The sequence below is a fragment of the Tyto alba genome, unplaced genomic scaffold (genome assembly GCF_018691265.1).
Source record: "Tyto alba isolate M040663 unplaced genomic scaffold, T.alba_DEE_v4.0 Super-Scaffold_20000042, whole genome shotgun sequence".
In the NCBI taxonomy this organism is placed as follows: Eukaryota; Metazoa; Chordata; class Aves; order Strigiformes; family Tytonidae; genus Tyto; species Tyto alba.
This window is the reverse complement of record NW_024881293.1, coordinates 6,282,098-6,301,155: the sequence shown is the minus strand read 5'-3', so window position 1 is coordinate 6,301,155 and position 19,058 is coordinate 6,282,098. Positions and strand designations below refer to the sequence as shown.

General features: G+C 45.4%; 1 protein-coding gene across 6 annotated transcripts in view; it reads left to right on the top strand.

Annotated features, from left to right (window-relative positions):
* ACAP3 (ArfGAP with coiled-coil, ankyrin repeat and PH domains 3) overlaps window positions 1-19,058 on the top strand; it is a 101,102-nt gene that overhangs the window by 22,791 nt on the left and 59,253 nt on the right. The gene's annotated exons all lie outside the window — the stretch shown is intronic.

Here is a 19,058-nt window from a genome sequence, read left to right as displayed (position 1 = left end):
GTACCAGACCCCCTCAGTTAATTCCTGCAGTGACCCTGATTTCTCTGTTGATGGAGGACATGATGAAGACTTAACACTTTAGGGCTGCACACATATCCCCGAGTCCTAAAAACACTGGATAAGAAGAGCAATTGTTTTCTTATCTGTCTTCATGAATCAGTAACAACATTTCTTCCCACTCTACTATGAGAGGCCAAGCTGATTTCTTAATCCCCATCCTACCTCTTCAGCCTCAACCGGGAGGACGGAGCTTCTGGCACTGAAATGAGTTTCCTTGCAAAGTGTGCTGCCTGCAAGCTGTTCTTAGGTGCCAGCTTGGAACATATCCAGGAGATACGTTGAGCCAGCCAGCCCATGTGTAGTGTTCATATAGAACACGTCACACTCGGGGAGGAACTTGGATAATGCGATTGTTCTGAACATGCAGAGTGGGGCTTGGTGAGGCCTGAGATGATGCAGCCTGAACGTGTTCCCTGACAGATTCGCATTAAAAGCAAAGTGTGGGCCAGTAAGAACACAGTGCCCGTGGAGCTAGCGATGTTGCATGTCTTGAGAGCTTCATGTCAAGGCTGGGGACTGCTCTGGAAAATAAGCTTTCAGCCAGCACACTTTTTTAAATGGCCTCTATAGTCTTACGAGTCAAAAGAGCCTTATTGGCCTTTGAATGCAGCAAGCTCTAATGTATTAAGCAAAGCCCCGTTAGTGCTGTGGAAAGATTGGGAGGGTTGGGACACAACCTGTTTTAGCAGATATAAAAGGAAGCTAATCAACTAATACAAAGACACCTAAGAATGACATACTGTCCATTACCCTGGGATCTGTGGCATGGCTTGTTTTAAACTGTGCTGTGTGTAAACCGCTCAATAGGATTATTTTGGAGGCCACACTAATTGAGGGATTATTCAATGAAAATGGTAGATGGTCTCTCTGCCTTAGATAATGGGACACTGCTCCTTCTTTGGCTGGGATAGAGATTCAAGGACTGTGTCTCTGACAGAAATTTGCTTTGAAACTGGTGGTTTTAGCGGGAAGCTATATGCCAAGGAGACTGGTGCATCATGCGGACTTGAAACATGGGTAGTTTGGATCTGCTGTGCAGGACTTCCCAGTGGGTTGTGGGGTTTTTAAAGTCAGATTTACTGTTGTCTTCCATGCACCACGGGTCCACCTCTGTCAATGAAAGCTGTTGTGCTGAGATGAGCTTGAAACTTAGTTTTACTGCAAAGGCGATGTCAAAAGAGTGGCAGGGCAGGGTGTACATAAAACGGGCATCACTTTCTTCCCAGGAGAGTGTAGTTCTGAATATTGCTGCTCTCAGGGGCAAGAGAGTTCCTTCCTTCTGGAAACAGAGGAACATTTGACATTGGCAAATGTTGGCAAGGTAGAATCAATGGATGAGATTTGTGTTTCGTGGCTTGAGACAGAGGAGGAGGGTGCTCTGCTCTGCTCTGCTGCTGGCCTGAGATGACAGTGTGACATTCATCCTCACACACATCCCTGTCTGGAGGCTGGAGGAATGCACTGACCCCCACGCAGTGCTCATTCACTGCCCCCCCAGTGGGGTGGGGGGAAGAGAATAGGAAGGGTGAAAGTGAGAAAACTTAAGGGTTGAGATAAGGACTGTTTAATAATTGAAATTAAAAAAAAAAAAATAACAAAGAGAGAAAATAACAAAGAGTGAAATAAAACCCAAGAAAGACAAGTGATGCAAATGAAAACAATTGCTTACCACCAACTGACTGATGCCAGCCCCTGATCAGTGGCCCCCCGGCTAACCTCCCCCAAGTTTATTGCTGAGCATGATGTCCTGTGGCATGGGATACCCCTGGAGTCAGCTGGGGTCAGCTGTCCCACGTGTACCCTCCCAAATTCTTGCTCACCCCCAGCCTGCTCGCTGGTGGGGTGGGATGAAGAGCAGAGAAGTCCTTGACTCTGTGTAAGCACTACCCAGCAATAACTAAAACATCCCTGTGTTACCAACACTGTTTCCAGCACAGATCTAAAACACAGCCTCATACTAGCTACTAGGAAGAAAATTAACTCTACCCCAGCCAAAACCAGCACGGTGCTTTAGACCTACCTGTGCTCTGAGGGAGTGGGGACCACCACCCCATCCCCCTGCGGCTGCTGTTTGTAGGAGAGGTGTTCCCAGTGAGCTAGAACTAGTCTTGGAGTGACCAACTGGAAATTTCTGGTTTGGGTAATGCAAGTATGGCTGGACAGCCCTAACTGTCCCTGCTGCTTGCACACTGCAAATCTGTGAATTCCCATGTCATTTTGCCATTGATTTTGATCATTTTGTTTATCCTAGCGGCTTTCTTCAGATTGCCCTGTTTAACTAGTATCACAGCACTTCCCCACTTACAGGAGGGTTTGAGCAGCAGGGCCAAAGGCACTTGAACCTCTGGCAGGTAGATTTTCGAAATGACTCAGTATGATGAGCAAGAAACACTTTCAAAAGGCTGGTCGAAGGTATCACAGTGAGGAGTGCCAAATGCTGACTACTTCTTGCAAACCGGACTCCTTTTGGGGTTCACAAAGGAGAATTCTAGGGGTTCTGTGAGGGTCTGGGCCCTGTAATTCCAGCAGAATGGGGCGACTGCAGGCTCAGATGCCGGTGAGAGCTGGGAAGGTCACCCCTGCCAGTGGGGCTGCACTGACAACGGTGCTGTGCTGGGAAATGTAAAGCAAAAACCCAGCACTGAAAAGGCCAGTGAGGCTCAGCTTTGGCAGAGGGTCGGGAAATCTCGCAGAGCAGGGAGAATTGTGGCGAGCCGGCCAAGGGGAACACAGCTCCAGTGTTGGGGCACACAATGGAGTTCCTGTGGTGGCAGCCACAAGGGAGGGCATTGTCTGTGGCCCCAAGTGTGCCTGGGCTCCACGTGCAGACCCATTAGCAGCTAATGAGTTCAAAATTCACCATCAAGGCAGAGGACAAGTAGCAATCAGTGCAAGATGATACTATGCCCGTAGAATAGGCCCTGTGTGGTTGTCTGTTCCGGAGCTAATGGGAACAAGAGATGAAGTGTGCGTGTGTGTTTGTGCTTCGGAGGTCAGGGTGACATTTATCACTGCCATTGCAGCAAAGGGACACCTGCCACTGGCAAACTGGAACGTTTGCCTCCCTCTGCATTTGTGTGTGAGACTTTCTTGTCACAGTCCCTCTTTCTCTCTCTTTTGGCACTTCAGAGACTGTCAAGGGATGAGAAGGGTTCAGAGCCAGGCCAGGTGCAGGATCAGTGCCCACGGTCCTGAAACACAGAGGCAGAGGAAGCAAAGGCCTGATCTGGTGAAGCCTCATGGCAAACCTCTCTGTGGCTGCATGGATGCAGAACCAGTGCTGGAGGCTTGTATTCCCAGCTGGTGTAAATCAGCAGTGCTTCACATCGACTTTGTGTGAATGGAAATCCTGACCCTGGAGAGACAGCAAAAGCACTTTTCTCCTGCTTTCTTGCACTTCCCTTTGCTAATCTACCCTTGCCTCTCTGCATCGTTTTCCTGGCCCCCCTCCCTGACTTGCAGCATCTCCTGTTATTGCCAATGTGCCTTTTCTCTTCACCCTTCTCCAGCTCTCATCGATCTCTCTGAAACGCTTTTGTATTCCAGCTCTAGATTTCAAACAAGCAGGCTCTGCATCTTCTGCCAAACTGTGTGTGTGTGCATTGTGGTTATGCATGTGTGTGGGAGAATGAATATTTAGGAATAAAACAAAGTTTTCTCTACAGCAATAACCATCATAGACTAAACAAAATCTTGCACACATCTGCAGTCCAGCTATTTCTGGTTTGAGGCAGAAGGCTTGTGCAGTGTGGCAGCGTCCACCTAACATCTGCCAGTGGTGCTTTTTTTCCAAAACAACTTTTCTGTGGAATTCTAGAGAGTCCTAGTCCCTGAGTCTACCTGTCACTCCATACTGCTACCAGCAAGGTGCAAGGCTGCACTACTTTGCATAAACCAAATTTGTTTTCTAACCCAAAATGTGTTTAACCCCTACTCATGTCAGAAGATTCTCCTCTATGTTCTTAAGTTATGAGTTTGATGTAGATCAGTCACAAGGCATGCAGCCTTCATTTTCAGGGTCTAATTCATCACTTGTGCAGGTAAACATTTAGTATGTGATTTAAGGCCTCCATTTAATAGGTAGACATTTAACAGTCAATTCTGCAATTCATCACCCACCTACTGTCACTATACATGCCGATTCTGCATATGTCCTGCCTCCTGGTTTAGTATTAAGGATGATATTTGTGGCAGGAGTGGGGGTGTGTGTGTCTCAGTGTTTTATGCTAGAAGATCCAGCCTGTCTGCTTTCACTTGCTGGCCAAATTCACCTCTCATGCCATAGCAATCATTCTGTTAGGTTGATGAGGATTAGGAGTTGATAATTAGTTAGTGTTACTTAATTTTTGTAAAGTTGCAGCTTCTGGTAACAAGTGATCACATGGGACTCAGAGAAATCAAAGACTTAATGGTTCCAGAGAAGAGCCCAGTAGCCAAACACAAATAAAAAGTATTTTGTGCTTCTTATTTTAAGATGTGTCGTGCATTTGAAAGTGTGTCTTCTGGAGTCATGAGTTCCACGGACAAGGACATCTGTGGTGTCCTTGCATTAGGCAGTACCAGAAGAGAAAGACATAGTGGTCATGCAGACCTCCAAAATACCTCATCCTCAGTTTTGTGCCTGGCTTTACTGTTTGTTTGTTTGTTTGTTTGTTTGCTTAAAATCATAGTGAACATATTTTTATTTAGAGAAATTTAGCAACCTGCAGTTCGACCTAGTGTGGTTTGGGGCAACATCTCTTTTCCTCATTTCATCTAGGCTAGCCTGGGATGCTCAGTTGTGATGAAAACACTTGCTTTTTGTAGCTGGCATTTTTGTGGAACTCCAGTTTGTTGTACTCTGCACCAAATTGCTCTTTAATGCTATGTAATACAGATGGAGCAAGCCTACAAAAAACTATGAGTACTTCACATACCTAGCTTAGCAAAAGTCTCTCCATGTCTTCTGTCTCTTAACCTTGGGACAGTGATGCACCTAGGGGTTTAAGTGTAGCAGCATGTAACTTTAACTCCCTAGTTCATTCCTTGCTGGGGATATCTCTGGATCTAGTTTGTCCTGCTAGCTATACCAGTGCAACTGGTTTTACAAAGACATTTCTTCACTATGATTCTTGTTCCAACTCAGCAAGCTGGGTGAAGCATGTGCTTAGCACTAGGCATGTATGTGAAATCCCATTGAATTTGGTGGGAGTGAGAGACAGGTTTAACATCAAGTATCTGCTTGAGGACTTTGCATATGCATGCCCTTTAAAACCTAACTGGCTCCAGGACTTTTCCTCTAAACCTTGAGGTTAACCCACCTTCAGTAGCTTTCTCACTGGTGACCTATTGCCACCAGAGCACAAAACAGTGCCCTGGGAGTAAGTACTGTCACACCAGTCACTGAATTACTGTGTAAGCACCTGTGAGTGTTTATTCTCCCTGCCTCAGCCTTTCCATGTGGAGCGTGAGGCTATTTTGCCTTTACTCACCTGCACTGAAGCTGTGTGGTGAGACCTCAAGCGTCAAAAGCAAACTTTTTCCTCAGTGAGTCTCTCTCCTCCAGGTCTCATGGTGCTTTGCCAAGGATCCTGACACTTGCCTGTGCCTTGTGATTTTTCTCACTGCCAGAGCCAGCCTACTGCAAGAACTCTACTGTCTGGGGCAATAGCTTCATGGATGCTCTGAGCGAGGCATGCACGCAAGGCAAGCAGAGTCCCAGTTCTGTGAAGACCAGTATCTCATGAGATTTCAGCACCAGAAGCCAGTTCTTTAGACAGAAATCAGGAAGGAGAACAATGTTTTCTAGTAAAGTTGGACTTTTCTCCTTAACCTGATTAAGCAAGAGCAGTTCTGAATATGTCACTGGTGACTTGGCCAGATGAGCCTCTTTGGCATTCACTGTATGACTGTGTATAACAAGACCTGGATCTCAGCCCTTTGTTCCCTTCAAGCCTGACTGTTCTCTGCAAGCCAGCAGCCTTGTCCGAGTCAGCACAATGGAGCAATATAGCCTGCACTCTGTCCTGAAGCCAGCTCCCTTGTATGGTTCATACATATGCTCTCCATTTGGAATTGAGCTATGACTCCATGTTTTGACTCTTGTGAAAGACTAAGCTTCCTCTTTCTTCACTGTGCACTGCTGTTGGGGGGCTATTGCACCAAAGAGATGAGAAACTGGAAGTTCACACATTTCGCAGGAATGGTGGACTTATTAAAAAATCCTGATTTAATGAGGGGATGGAAAACGGGTAGAAATTCTCACTGTGAGGATGGTTAGTAATATGTGAGTGTCCGTGCACTCAGACATGGTAAGTTGAGGAACACTACCACTGTAGTTCATACCACTTCCCTGGAAGGGTCAGAAAGGAGCTCTTTTCTCCTCTTCTCCACTGACAACTGAACTGATGTGTTACAGGAATTTCTTTCACTTGCAGACAGGTCACTGTTGGCGTGAGAAGACTGAGCTTTGCCACCCTCTGTAGTGATCCCTCTTTTCACACTGCACGGCAGTAAGTCACCTAGGAATTGCAAGCAACACTGCACTTTCCTGGATGGAAGTTGAAGCATCACAGGGTGTTTCAAACCTTGTTTTGCACCTGGCAAGCATTCTGCCTCCACTCAGGCAGCAGAGACCTCATTTTGGGGATAGAAAAAGAGAGAATAATCCCTGGTCTGGTCTTGCTAACACTTTGAAACACTGAGTGGAAGTAGGAAAGGGACAGTTCTGAAACATAAGTAGCTATATATTCTCTACTTACGTGAATGCTGCTAACTTGGAAGCCAGAGAGCAAAAGCATCACATGTGCCAGTTTCCAGAATAATTACTCAAAATCTAGGTCAGTGTTTGCACTGTGTCGAGCATTTATGCTTGGGAAGGCTATTGACTTGTCAGCACTGGGGATGTGTTAATAAATCTCTGGCAATATTAACACTAATCTGTTCACAGTATCTTTGATCTGAAGGTCTCTGAATGTGCTGCAGTTGTCAATAAGTGAAGCTCACAGTACTGCTTTGTGAAAGCAGCTCCATTTTACAGATGGGGAAGCCAAGGCTGGGAGCGATTATGAGTTATTTTTGATGACATGACTGAGTCATTGCCAGAGGTAAGGATACAACCCAGGAGCGCTGGCTCCCAGACTCCTGCTCCGAGTCACTAGACAGCACTCTGCCCAGCCTAGTTAGACCCACCCTTGGAATATGGTATTCCAAGGCATTAACTCCAGCTGCAGCAAGACTTCTCTGCTGAGTTGTAATCACAGCAGTGATATACATACCAAAGAACCAGATAAACATTTACTTTTCCTTTGTGTGAGAGTGCTGCAGCCAGCGGGGACTGCAGGAACTCCCTCCCCCACTGCACACAGACAGAAAGCAGGGAGCTTGCAGTGAGGGATAAAAGGGAATAAATAACAAGGGGACAAGGGAACAAGCTGCGTTTCTGATGAATATAAAGGAATCAAATGAACCTGCTCAGAAGCTTGATAAGAATGGGTGAGAGCAGGTAGCAGGAGGCTCAGGGGCTGATGGAGGGGCATTTTCTCTGACGTCACTTTCTCCTGATCCAGACTGCCATCAGTAAAACCAGGAACCCTCACAAGGATGAGAACGATGAGATTTCATCCTTCTGGTGCTAAATGCAGAGTTTTGCCCTTGATCCACAGAAAGAGAAATGAAGCTTGTGTTTTGAGAACTTGCTGCTCTGGAATAGAATTGAATAGTTATTGAAGTCATTGGTCTTCTACCCAACTGAGTTGTAATCTAGTTTGTCCTGATTTGCTGTTGACAAAAGAACAATAGACCCTAAGGCCCAAGGGAGTCAACATCAGCTGAACTGGTTCCTCTCAGGAAGGAAAGAGGGACCAGTGAGAGACAACTGGGGACAGTGCTGTTCATGTGCTGAGACTAATTTGTGCGCATCAGATTCAAGACTATGAAGCCAGATCCATTCAGTAAACTTAATCCCAGGCAACAACTGAATAGTAATACATTGGATCTGACATTTCTTGATTGCTTTCAGTTTTCAGTTACCCAGGCTGCTGCTTTTTTTCTGTGCTCCCCCCACCATGTGGAGGGCCTTCTGAAGAGGATGACTGGAGGTGTGGAAGAGCAAGGGCTAAGGATCAGCATACATGGGATCGGTGGAAATATAATGGGAAAGTCTGGTTTGATTACAAATTGTTATGCAACAGAGTTTGCAAGAGGTGGTGGCTGCTGATTTTTGGAACGGACAGCATGATAGGGCTGTGCCTGGCCCACGTGTGAGTAGCTAGGGTGAAGGGCTGGTTAGGAGACGTAATAGAGAAGAAGCAAAGGAGAAGCAGATGGCAGCAGCACTTGCTACTCCAACCATCAGCCAGGGAGCCACTAAAGCCTCAGGTGCACCTTAATCCCAAATTAACACACTTTAGCTCTAGGCATCCCACTGCTGTGTGTGTAATTGGGGGAGGGCAGTGTCTTTTGTCTGGTGTGTATGGCAGGGGCGGGTTAGTGCTGGGTATAATAAGAGCCACACTTAGCTGACAGAGCAACAGGATTTAGGGGGCTGGGGATGGGAAGGTTTTCTGCAGATGGAGTCTGTTTCCCACATATTGTTCCTGGCTTCCAGTTGGTTTCACTCCCCACCATCCCTCTTCCTGGTTCTAGGTTGGCTCTTCCATCAGGAGTCCAGTTTAAGACTGGGACCAGGACTAAGTGAATTTTGTATTTACTTGCTTTTTGAAGTTCATCAAGATGAGTCCCCTTTCTTGTGCCTCAATTTTCCCACCTAAGCTATACAATGTGTGTGAAGCATGTGAGCATATAAGGCTCCATTCACGTTTTCAGGGAGCTTTTGGTTTCAGGAATGGCTGGCATTGATGGAGTACGTATTCTCATCCAGGGTAGCTCTTCAGTCCCTTCTCAGATCCCTCTGGGAGGTACTCCTGTGGGACTGTGCTTGCTGAGCCTCGCAGAGCCAGCACCAACAAGGTGGTTCAAATCTCCAGTATTTTAACAAGTCATGTGTATGTCTGAAATGACAGTTTACTGGCATGACTGCTCTTCTGCCTTGAGTATGAGAACTACAAACTTGCTGTGGCTGTAGCCTTGAGAAGGCATCTCACCTAGACACTCTTTGCTTTCCAGTCCACACTCCAGCAGAAGTGGGATGCTGAACTGGTACTTAATGAAGCTATCCAGTTTCTTTACTCCTTAGAACTTACACTATCCTGTATTCTCTGCTCATTATCCTCAGAAACCTCTGGCTATGCTTAACTATCTTGCAGCCGGTCCCATGCTATTTCCATAAGCAAATGCAAAAAGCCATGCAAATCAAGCTTTCATTTGGAATGGGAAGCCATAGCAATTGCAGGATCTGGTTGTTATGGATATTGTCACCATGGAGCTGTTGCCATGGTGCGATCTGCTCACATTGACAGAGAGATGCAAAGTATACTTACTCTTTTGAAGAAAGGAGGAAGAACAGTAGATACTAGAGGGCACAGAAGCTTTCAGATAGGTATTTAGGGAGGTTAATAACTCCTTTGTTTTAGAGTTTTGCTGACTCTGCTGTCTATGTCAGGTTCCTTATTTTTCTCATTTGTGTCTTACAGTAGCAGCCAAAAAAAAGAAGTGAAAATAATGTACTTGCTATAGGGTCATCCCCAGGAGCATTTCACTATGCAACGAAAGCAGTGCTTTTCTCTCTTGCAGAAGAAATCCAAAGAGTGGCCACTAATAATCAGTGCTTGGCTTTTACCTCATCTCAGTTTAAACCTCCAGAAATACAGTATCTTGCAGAAGACAAGGATATGGAGGTGGAAGTTAAAATCCTATCTTCCTCTGCAGGCCCCTTTGCCTTGAAGAAACACAGTCACCTTATTTTAATTTCTAGAGAAAGTCTGTGCTCCTTTGGAAGGTAGTTTGGCAGCTGTTAGTGACCTTGTCAGGCTGCTGATGGTTCTGGATGAAGGAGTTGACTGAGAAATGACTTGTGTCTGTGCCAAACATCCTTGTCTAGCTGGGGCAGAGCTAATCTCACCAAGGCAAATGCTGGTTTCATTGCATTTCAAATAGAACACAGACAGATTTCATAAATAATAACAACTCTGCTTTGCACACCTACAGTTCCTGAGTCTCTGAACATTTTGTCACTACTGTTTATTAAATCCTCCAAACAATCCTGCGAGAGAGGGAAGGATTAATTTTTCTGTCTTTTAATAGTGATAATGGGGCAGAGAGGCTGTGGTGAGTGATGTCTCATGGATGCTGTGGCCATCAGGAATAGGATCCAGGAGTTGCTGTTTCCTGTCTGAGCTCTGGAAAGCCCATGCTTCGTTCTGTCCCACACCATTAAACTAAGGGAGTCCCTCAACATCCCTATAGTGACACGTAATGTAGGGCCCTTAGCAGCCTGGTTTGGAACTATATTAAACAGATCTGAATGCTCCGGGTGGCTAAATAACATTGTCTTTGATCTGAATATGCCTGTGGCTCACTTCCAAACACATTAGGCTCATGAGGCAGTCCTTTTCCTGGCCACAGAAGATGTTTCTGTGGAGGAGTTGTCACTGCAAGATGGAGATTACTTATTTTCCTGGATTTGACAGTCTTTCTATTTTTTTTTTTTTTTTCCTGCTGCTAGCAAAGTGGGGTTTATGCACACATGCGTGCAGCTATTGCTGGTGCAAGGTGGGATTCTAGGAATTACCCAACCCACTCAACATGTTGACCAGGTGTAGCACGAAGTGTAAAATCACTACTTTGAATGGGGTGCTCCTGTTTCATGTATGACTTCTCCAAGGCAAGAGAGATTTGACACGGAGCAAGCCTGTGTGCTTCCCAGCTAGCAGCTGGAAACAGCTGGCCTGCAGGTGGGGCAGAGTTCAAGGGCTACAGCTTCTCCTCTCCAACGTCGGGAGAGCTTTGTGCACAGCAATACAGATAGCTTGTAAGGGAGTGGTAACACGATGTAGCAGTTAGATCCCATATGTAAGAGTCACAAATCAGCCTGAGTTAGAATTGGCACCAGTGGAGGTAGAGGGAGGGAGGAAGGCTCTCTGGAAACAGCCCTGCTCCTGCTGAGCTAGGGGATGTCTTCACCTTGACTGCGGTGGGAGTTGGCTTGGACCCCACATGTCCTGCTGATACCCCTCGGTGCAGGACCAGTTTGTGGCCCCAAAGAGATGTGCCTACATTTGGTGGGCACTTTTGAAGGCAACAGCCTTCGAGGTGCTTTTTACATGCTGGCTGTAAAAATGCAGCTTTGTGGTAGATGGTGAGTGAGGTAGCCTTTGTATCTAAATGTGCCTTAGGAACAAATGAGCCCTTTACTTGACCAGTTTAACAACCTGTAATCTGGTGACTGCATGCAGAAAATAGCCCTGTGTTTTTTCCGAACTTCAATGCTGAAAAAAAATCTTAGTCTTTGTATTCTTGTGCCTCAGTTTCGCTGCCAGAAGAGTAAAGAAAACCAAATGCACTTCCCAAGGATAAAGAAGAACATGTGTAATTAAGTCAGCTATGTGAGTTCCTTTGACAGCTGCAAGCATAAGTAGTTGCTATTATAGCAGCTAATAACTTGGAATTACATTTTATGGTATTTTAGTTCTCTTCTTCATATAGTTGCCAAACGTAACCAAGATTTTTTAGGTCATTTTATTACTTTTTAATACCAAGTTTGGTGTTGGATTTCTGCTGTACTTGCCTTCATGTAGAATACATGTGTGTTTGTGTCAAAGGCACTCAGTTAACAAAAAATTTCAAGAAAACCATGACCACTATTCCACTGTGAAGAAAAAGAAATGTGAAAAATCCAGATAGGCCTCTCTGAGAAATGTCTGTTGATCACTTCATGCCTAAGATGGTTAGTAATATGATATTGTTTAATGCTAAGGTTTATTAATCAAACACATGACTGTTCTTTGCTATAGTCAGCTTGTCACCTGAGGATCCTGTAGAGCTTGCCAAACATGGATTAATCACCAAATGCTCATAGTGTTACTGTGAGGCAAATGTTTATCAATTTAGCAATGGGGAAGTCAAGGCTAAGAGATTATTTATGTGGCAGCTAATAACAGCTTTGTTCAGCCTGATCATTGCTCCAGTCATCATAAACCATCTCTTTTGTAAGCGCTGGGTCCTGCACTTGGGTCACCGCAAACCCTTGGCATTGCTACAGGCTTGGGACAGAGTGCTGGAAAGCTGCCCGGCGGAGAAGGACCTGGGGGTGTTGGTTGGGAGCCGGCTGAATATGAGCCAGCAGTGTGCCCAGGTGGCCAAGAAGGCCAACGGCATCCTGGTTTGTGTCAGAAATAGCGTGGCCAGGACTCGGGCAGGGATTGTCCCCCTGTACTCGGCACTGGTGAGGCTGCACCTCAAATACTACAAGAAAGACATTGAGGTGCTGGAGTGTGTCCAAAGAAGAGCAATGAAGCTGGTGAAGTGTCTAGAGAACAGGTCTTATGAGGAGCGGTTAAGGGAACTGGGGTTGTTTAGTCTGGAGAAAAGGAGGCTCAAGGGAGACCTTATCGCTCTCTACAACTACCTGAAAGGAGGTTGTAGTGAGGTGGATGCCGTCGGCCTCTTCTCCCAACCAACAAATGATAGGACAAAAGGAAATGGTCTCAAGTTGCACCAGGGGAGGTTTAGATTGGATAATAGGAAAAATTTTCTCACTGAAAGGGTTATCAAGCATTGGAACCAGCTGCCCAGGGCAGTGGTTGAGTCACCACCCCTGGAGGTATTTAAAAGATGTGTAGATATGGCACTCAGGGACATGGTTTAATGGTGGATTTGGCAGTGCTAGATTAACAGTTGGACTCAATGATTTTTAAGGGTCTTTTCCAACCTAAACAATTCTATCATTCTGCTATTACTCAGCAGAGTCAGAAGCAAATGGTGACTAATGATAATCTAACTGAAAAAGGAGCCTTGTGTTTGACCTATCACAGTCAGTGCCCTTCAGTCAGGATGACATTTCCCCTCTGGTCTTGTCTGTCCTTCTCTACCAGCTGCGTCCTAACTGCACCCCAAGCACAGCTTATAAAATGCAGTTCTAGGCACCCACACAATTACACTCAGCTTCAGCTTGTAGTGATGCCAGCAACTTGATTTCTGCATCAGTTTGCCAGTGGGACTTTCTTGCTTTGATCACTTTTTGGATGCGGGCAATTATTCTCTTGGTGCTTGGCTAGGACTGCCTAATGGAAGTTTGTAGAACTAAATCACAAGAGGGGAAAGGCAGATGTGTTCTTGTCACAGACCCTGTTCTCTGAGAGCAGTATAGCTTATTATTCTTGTCTCCATAGGATATAAAAATGCTCTGGGAAGATTTTTGTCACATACAAACCATGCTTCTGAATGACTTCTTTAAAGTACAAAGAAAAATTCACAACACAAAACCCTCTGGACTGTGGGGAATTGCTGATTTCTCTGAGCAGGGAAACTCAAGCCTTGTCTCTTTAGTTGGAAGGGCTCTGCTTTGCGCTGAACGACTTGCAGATGAGGTTGTGGATTGTTTTCTCTCCCCTCATGACAGAAATAGCCCAAGGGCTGGAAAAGCATTAGCAGGAAGAGCACAGCATCAGGAAATGCGAAGGGCACCTAGCCAGGACATGACTATAGCTTTTAGCTGCCCAGCAATTGGGACATTGCTTTTTTGGGTGAAGGGATTCAATTCCCTCCTGTCAGAATCCCTTGGTTTCCTAGGCAGATGCCTCCACCTGAGTGAGCGTGTGAGCCCTAAGTGTTGAGCATCCCTGCATACACACTACAGCTGGTACTTGCGTCTGGGTTTTCTGCTTGTGTCAGAAGTCATGAGTGCTGTGGGCATGACAAACATGTTGGTTCAGCAGGGATCATATGTGCCCCTTGCCATACCTGTCTATCTCACTTCTGTATTCCTTCAGGATGGAGCAGTGGAGCTCAGCAGTGCTGAGGTGGCATTACTCATCCCTGTGGAGTTATTCCAGGTTCTCAGCTTGCTTGTGTAACTGAAAGGGTTTTGCCTTTTATCTATGACACACTGGTGGAGCAGTGGGAGGATTTAAATTTGGGGATGAAACTGGCAGAGATTTAGCCCAGTACTTGTGTTCTGCAGTGAGCAGTTGCACTGAAACCTACTATTTCTCTAGGGAAGCATGATCAGTAGACTCTGGAACTGCATTGGTGAGCAGCATAAGGACATTTTGAATCCTAAAAGCCCAGGGATGAACTTAGGCATGTTGTACCCTTGAAGGATGGGAAATCAGGTGTTAAAAAATCTGGTATATTTTTTTTTCCCCAAGCTTTCTACCTCTTTGGAGAAAATGTGCTGGGCCTGTCGAGAAGGATCTTGGTTAATGCTGCTTTAGCTCATGACTGGCTTGTTTGCAATGTGCTGGGATAGCCCAGATCACCATGAAGTACGCTGGCATTCACACACATCGTTCTGGGGTGGGACAGGGGTGAGTTTGTAAGCAAGGGGAGTTTACTTCTAGAATTTTCTCCCTGTTTTCTCCCTTGACATCACAAGCCCTGTGGTGACATCATTTGGTCAGAGAGGAGGAGGAGGCAGGGAAGAAGGGGGAACTTGAACTGCTTCTGTTTTTGCACAGTGCTGCTCTGCTCCAACCTTCTCCCAGCCCTTGAAGAACTTACATCCCTTTTTAAGAAGCAAAGGGCCAGAGCTGCAGAAAGAAAAGTCCCTGGCCAACAAGACTAGGTGTATGGGAAAAGACACTGCAGGCTAGGAGTTAGGCACTTGATTGAGGACTGAGGTCCTTTGTCTTCCACTTAGCTTATCCAAGATGAATGCATGGCTGCACTATCCCTAAACACATCTCAGCCTCGTAATTCATCTCCCCAAGGACTTCATTCAGATATAAAAGCACCATGTAACTGGAAATGATGGATAAATGTTCACCCTTGCTTCCTGTAATGAAGCTGGAACTCTATTACAATCCTGGAACTGCACAGGTCCCTGAGATCGCTGTCCTGGAAATCAAACGCTTGGAGCCTTTTATATCAAGTCCATGCACCAAATATAAAACTCAGGTTTCATGGTCTCCTAGCCATAATCAGATGTATTCATACCTTAGTGGATACCAGACCCACAATGTCTTCCTCCTCCACACAGAGTCCAAATATATCAACTCCTTTTCTTAGGTTATGATAAAAATGAGGAGTAAATTATAGATGCTCTCTCCACCTTCTGGCAGGAAATAGGCTGCTAGACCGCCTTGCTACACCAGCCGCTAGCTGATGTCTGCAGATTAAACAATGGCTGCCGTTGCCTTCCTGAAAAGAAAAGCATCCCCAGAAATCTCAGATCTCTTTTTTTTTAGCTGGTTATTATGTCCAGCTATCAGAAGCACAAAGAAACCAAGTGGAAAAATTGAATCTGGCAGTAAGAGTGTGATGCATGAAGGCACACGACTTCCAAACCCAGAGAACAAAAATAGCTGCAAGAGAAAAGATATGCCTGAAAGAAGCTCTTTAATTATTCCTTTTCTTTCAAAAGCTTTGCCCCTGGCACAGCCAGGCTACCATCTCTATAGGGCGGCCATATGTGTTGCAGTAAAGCTTGAGCAGTGCAGTATTAGAGAGAAAGAAGCATCTTTTTTGGCTGTGTTTTCAAAGAGCTGGTAGCAGATCGATTGTGGCCAGAGCCCTGGGCACAAGGGAGTCTGTGCTTTCATGAGTCACCAGGATTTCATTTTCAGTCCGGTGAAGGAGTTTAGATTTCTGCTTGGATGCTAGTGGCTGCTCCCAGAGGGCTGCTCAAGGAAGCGGTTGGAAGAAGTGTTGGAGGAAAGCAAAGGACGGACTACCCAGCACTTACTTGTTCAGTCTGCTGGAGAAAGTGCCTTGGCTGTCGCTATGGCACAGAGGACTGAAATCATGATGGAGCACTGTTGCTGCTACAGAAATGCTACAGAAAATGCTACAGAACTGCAAAGTCATTTATTTAGCTGTGCTGACACTGCAGTAACCAGCACCCTGGGGAATCTGTTTTTCAGGACACTGACAGAACAACACCCAGTCTTCTAGAAGCCACCCATTCTCTTCTGCCAGCACTTGCAAGCTGACGCTTTTGAAGCTTATGAGGAACACTGATAATATTGCAAAGCTTTGGAATATTCTTGTGGGTGTTGTTTGTGCTGAAGATGGCCATACTGACATCTGAGTTTTCTGTAATTAGGGAGCAGAGATTTGGTTATATATCCTTCTCTGGAATGAAATCAATAGCAATTGTACGAAACCTTCCTTTTGGCTGAGATGTTGTTCAAAGGAACACTGCAGCCAGACTGAAAAGTAAAGAAATTCCTAAACACTAATAACCAACCAAATGTAATTTGCAAGCCAGTGAAAAGACCACCGTTAATTAAATACATCTGCTAAAATAACCTTTTCTGAACTGTCAAAAGGTCTTTACAGTAAGATCTGTTTATTTAATTTTCCTTTGGGCAAGTCCCTTGCTGGCAGTAGCATGGGTACCAGTTGTACACAGAACAATCAGGAAGAAAAGGGGTGCCAGGGCAAGTGAGCACTGCAACACAGTAAGGGAACAGAGTATGACATCTCTTTGCACTGAAGCAGGGACCCTCATTCTCTAACGGCATCAGTCTGTCATCTGACCCTTCTGTTAGAGTTTGCAATGTCCCTTTTGGCTTGAGTGAGCAGACGGGAGAACAGGAATTGCAGCGGGGCTTTCTCTAGTAGGTGCTTGGCTGGTACAACCTAAGCCACCATCTATCAGTAGCATTGCAGCTTCACGTTATAGGAGTCCCTGAGTCAGGCTAGAGCTTGGAAAGACAGTAGTGGCAATGCTGTGGGCTGGACATGGATTCATGTTAGTAATTTTCCATAATGTCTTTATTGTGTTTCCTTCTTTTCTGAGTGCCTGTGGCAGGACAGAGTGGTATTTGTGGAAAGCAAAGGCTGGCATTACAGTGTCATCCCAAGGCAAGGCTTGCTCTTAAAAGTGCAAAAAAGTAAATAGATGCACTATACTCTGTGTTTCTGCTTTTATCATAGAAAATTTTACTTGCTTGCAAACCTGCAGTGACTGGTTGCATCCCTTTGTATAAGAGAAACCGAGAGCCCTGCAACTGCAGCGAAGTCAGGCCTTGGGACTCTGCAGAAAAGTAATCCTTGCTGGGGACTTGTGTCAATGAGTTCCTACACAGATATGACCTACACACAAAGACTTGCTCCTATCATGGTGGGTGCAGATTTAGTTTCTAGCTATCTGCAGTTTTGAGGAACTTCTGGTCAAAAAGGCTATTTTGAATATGCATAGTTTCTTGCTGTCTTGCCTGCTCTGTCCTGGTTTCTTGCCATGATCATTACAGGTACAGGAGGTGGCCAGGGATCAAGTACACTCCTGAGCAGCCGTGCTCTATTACTGCAACTTCAGAGAGCCCAGGGCTTGCTCTGTTCGGAAGCAGAGTGCTCAGCTGCCCTCCTGTTTTGGTTGCTCGGGGTGGCTCTAGGTGGAGCATGTCTGTGAAATCTGTGTCTGAAGTTTTGGCCCCACCATCTTTTGTTTTGGGTGTCATGGCAGGGAAAAGGCTATCTAGTTGTCAGGGGCCTAGGAAGAGAGAAGTGATGTGTGGTGTGAGGCAAGGTGTAAAAAATGTGCCTAATTTAAAGTGCTCAGCAGATAGCAAGCTTTTTGTAAGTACATATTTCTCCTCGCATGGTAGGAAGTAGAGAAGCCAATTGTAGGCAGTAATTGTATTTTCTTGCATCCGGTATTTTTGAATGAAATCAGATTCCAGGCTGTCTTCTACGGTATATAATGGCGATTAATAGCCTAGCCTGTTTCCTCTGGATTTGATGTTCAGCTTATGTTAAGATGTAGAGAGTATTGTTTGCTGAGATGACATCAAAAGCTCTTGGATGAAGGGAATAGAGACACATCTTTTCCTCACACAGCATTGGCAGGGTTTTGGTGCTTCTCACTGCTCACAGAGCTGAAGAACATCACAGCTCATTTACGAACAGCAGACCTACCCCTTTTCTCCTTCAAACTCAGTTGTTAAAATAAACCAGATGAGAAAAAGGCAGCAGTGGAGTCACAAGTGGCCTGTAAATAGCCAGCATTCCCCTTCTGCCCTCCCTGGCAGGGAGCAGCATGGTCAAACCACAGGCTAGGAGGAGTTTTTAATGGAAAGGGACAGTGATGGAGGAGACACTCCTCTGCTTGTAAGTAATATCATCTGGGAACAAGAGCAGTAGAAGGGAGGACAGGAGTCTCTGAAGGAAAGTTATGGCTGTTATGTCACGGTTCTTGAATATGCAGCCAATTTAGATTCAACAAGACAGTTATTAGACCCCCAGCCTTTGAAGCCACAGCAAATGTTGGCTGTCTCATAGCTTACAGGTGGGGACTGTGCTCACCTGTGTAAGATATTATGCATATTTCCCATTGAAGGATGCTTAGAATAGATGTTACTGAGTGTGCTGTGCTACCTTGGTTATGTATAATCTTTGTAAGGTATGTACAAGTACCATGCTGTTGGCCTGACCCCTTCCTCAGCTTGGCAAAAATTTAGATTAAGACCCCAGCTTTGTGACCTTTTGGGCTTTCTTCTTAAATTTATCCCTTTTTCTCTTAGAAGCATGTCCCTTAGTGAAGGCAGTCACAGTCTTCATCATTCACTAATTCACTGAAGATACCAAGAGCCTCAGAGGCACAGAGTTACCGCATACTCTAACGGTTCTTTCAGGACTTTTGCTGTTCCCTTGGGTCTGTGGGTGTCCAGTCCTTTTGCTGAGGTAGCAGTATTGATTCATGTGGCTCTAAGTCACATCTCTCCCCTACTGTTCTTTCAGCTGGCACATGTTCAGTGCTAGATTTTTTAAAGCCTGAGTGTAATATTTCAGGAACCAACCTTTTAAATTACAAGCCCACAAACTTAAGCAGCTCTTTGCAGTGAAATTTGGATTGCATATCCTTGGTGCATAAGGGTGGTGTGAGGCTTACCACATTTCCAGGTGTGTGGTTAAAGAAAGAACTGCCCAAGTATAGACATCAAATAGCAGTGAGCAGC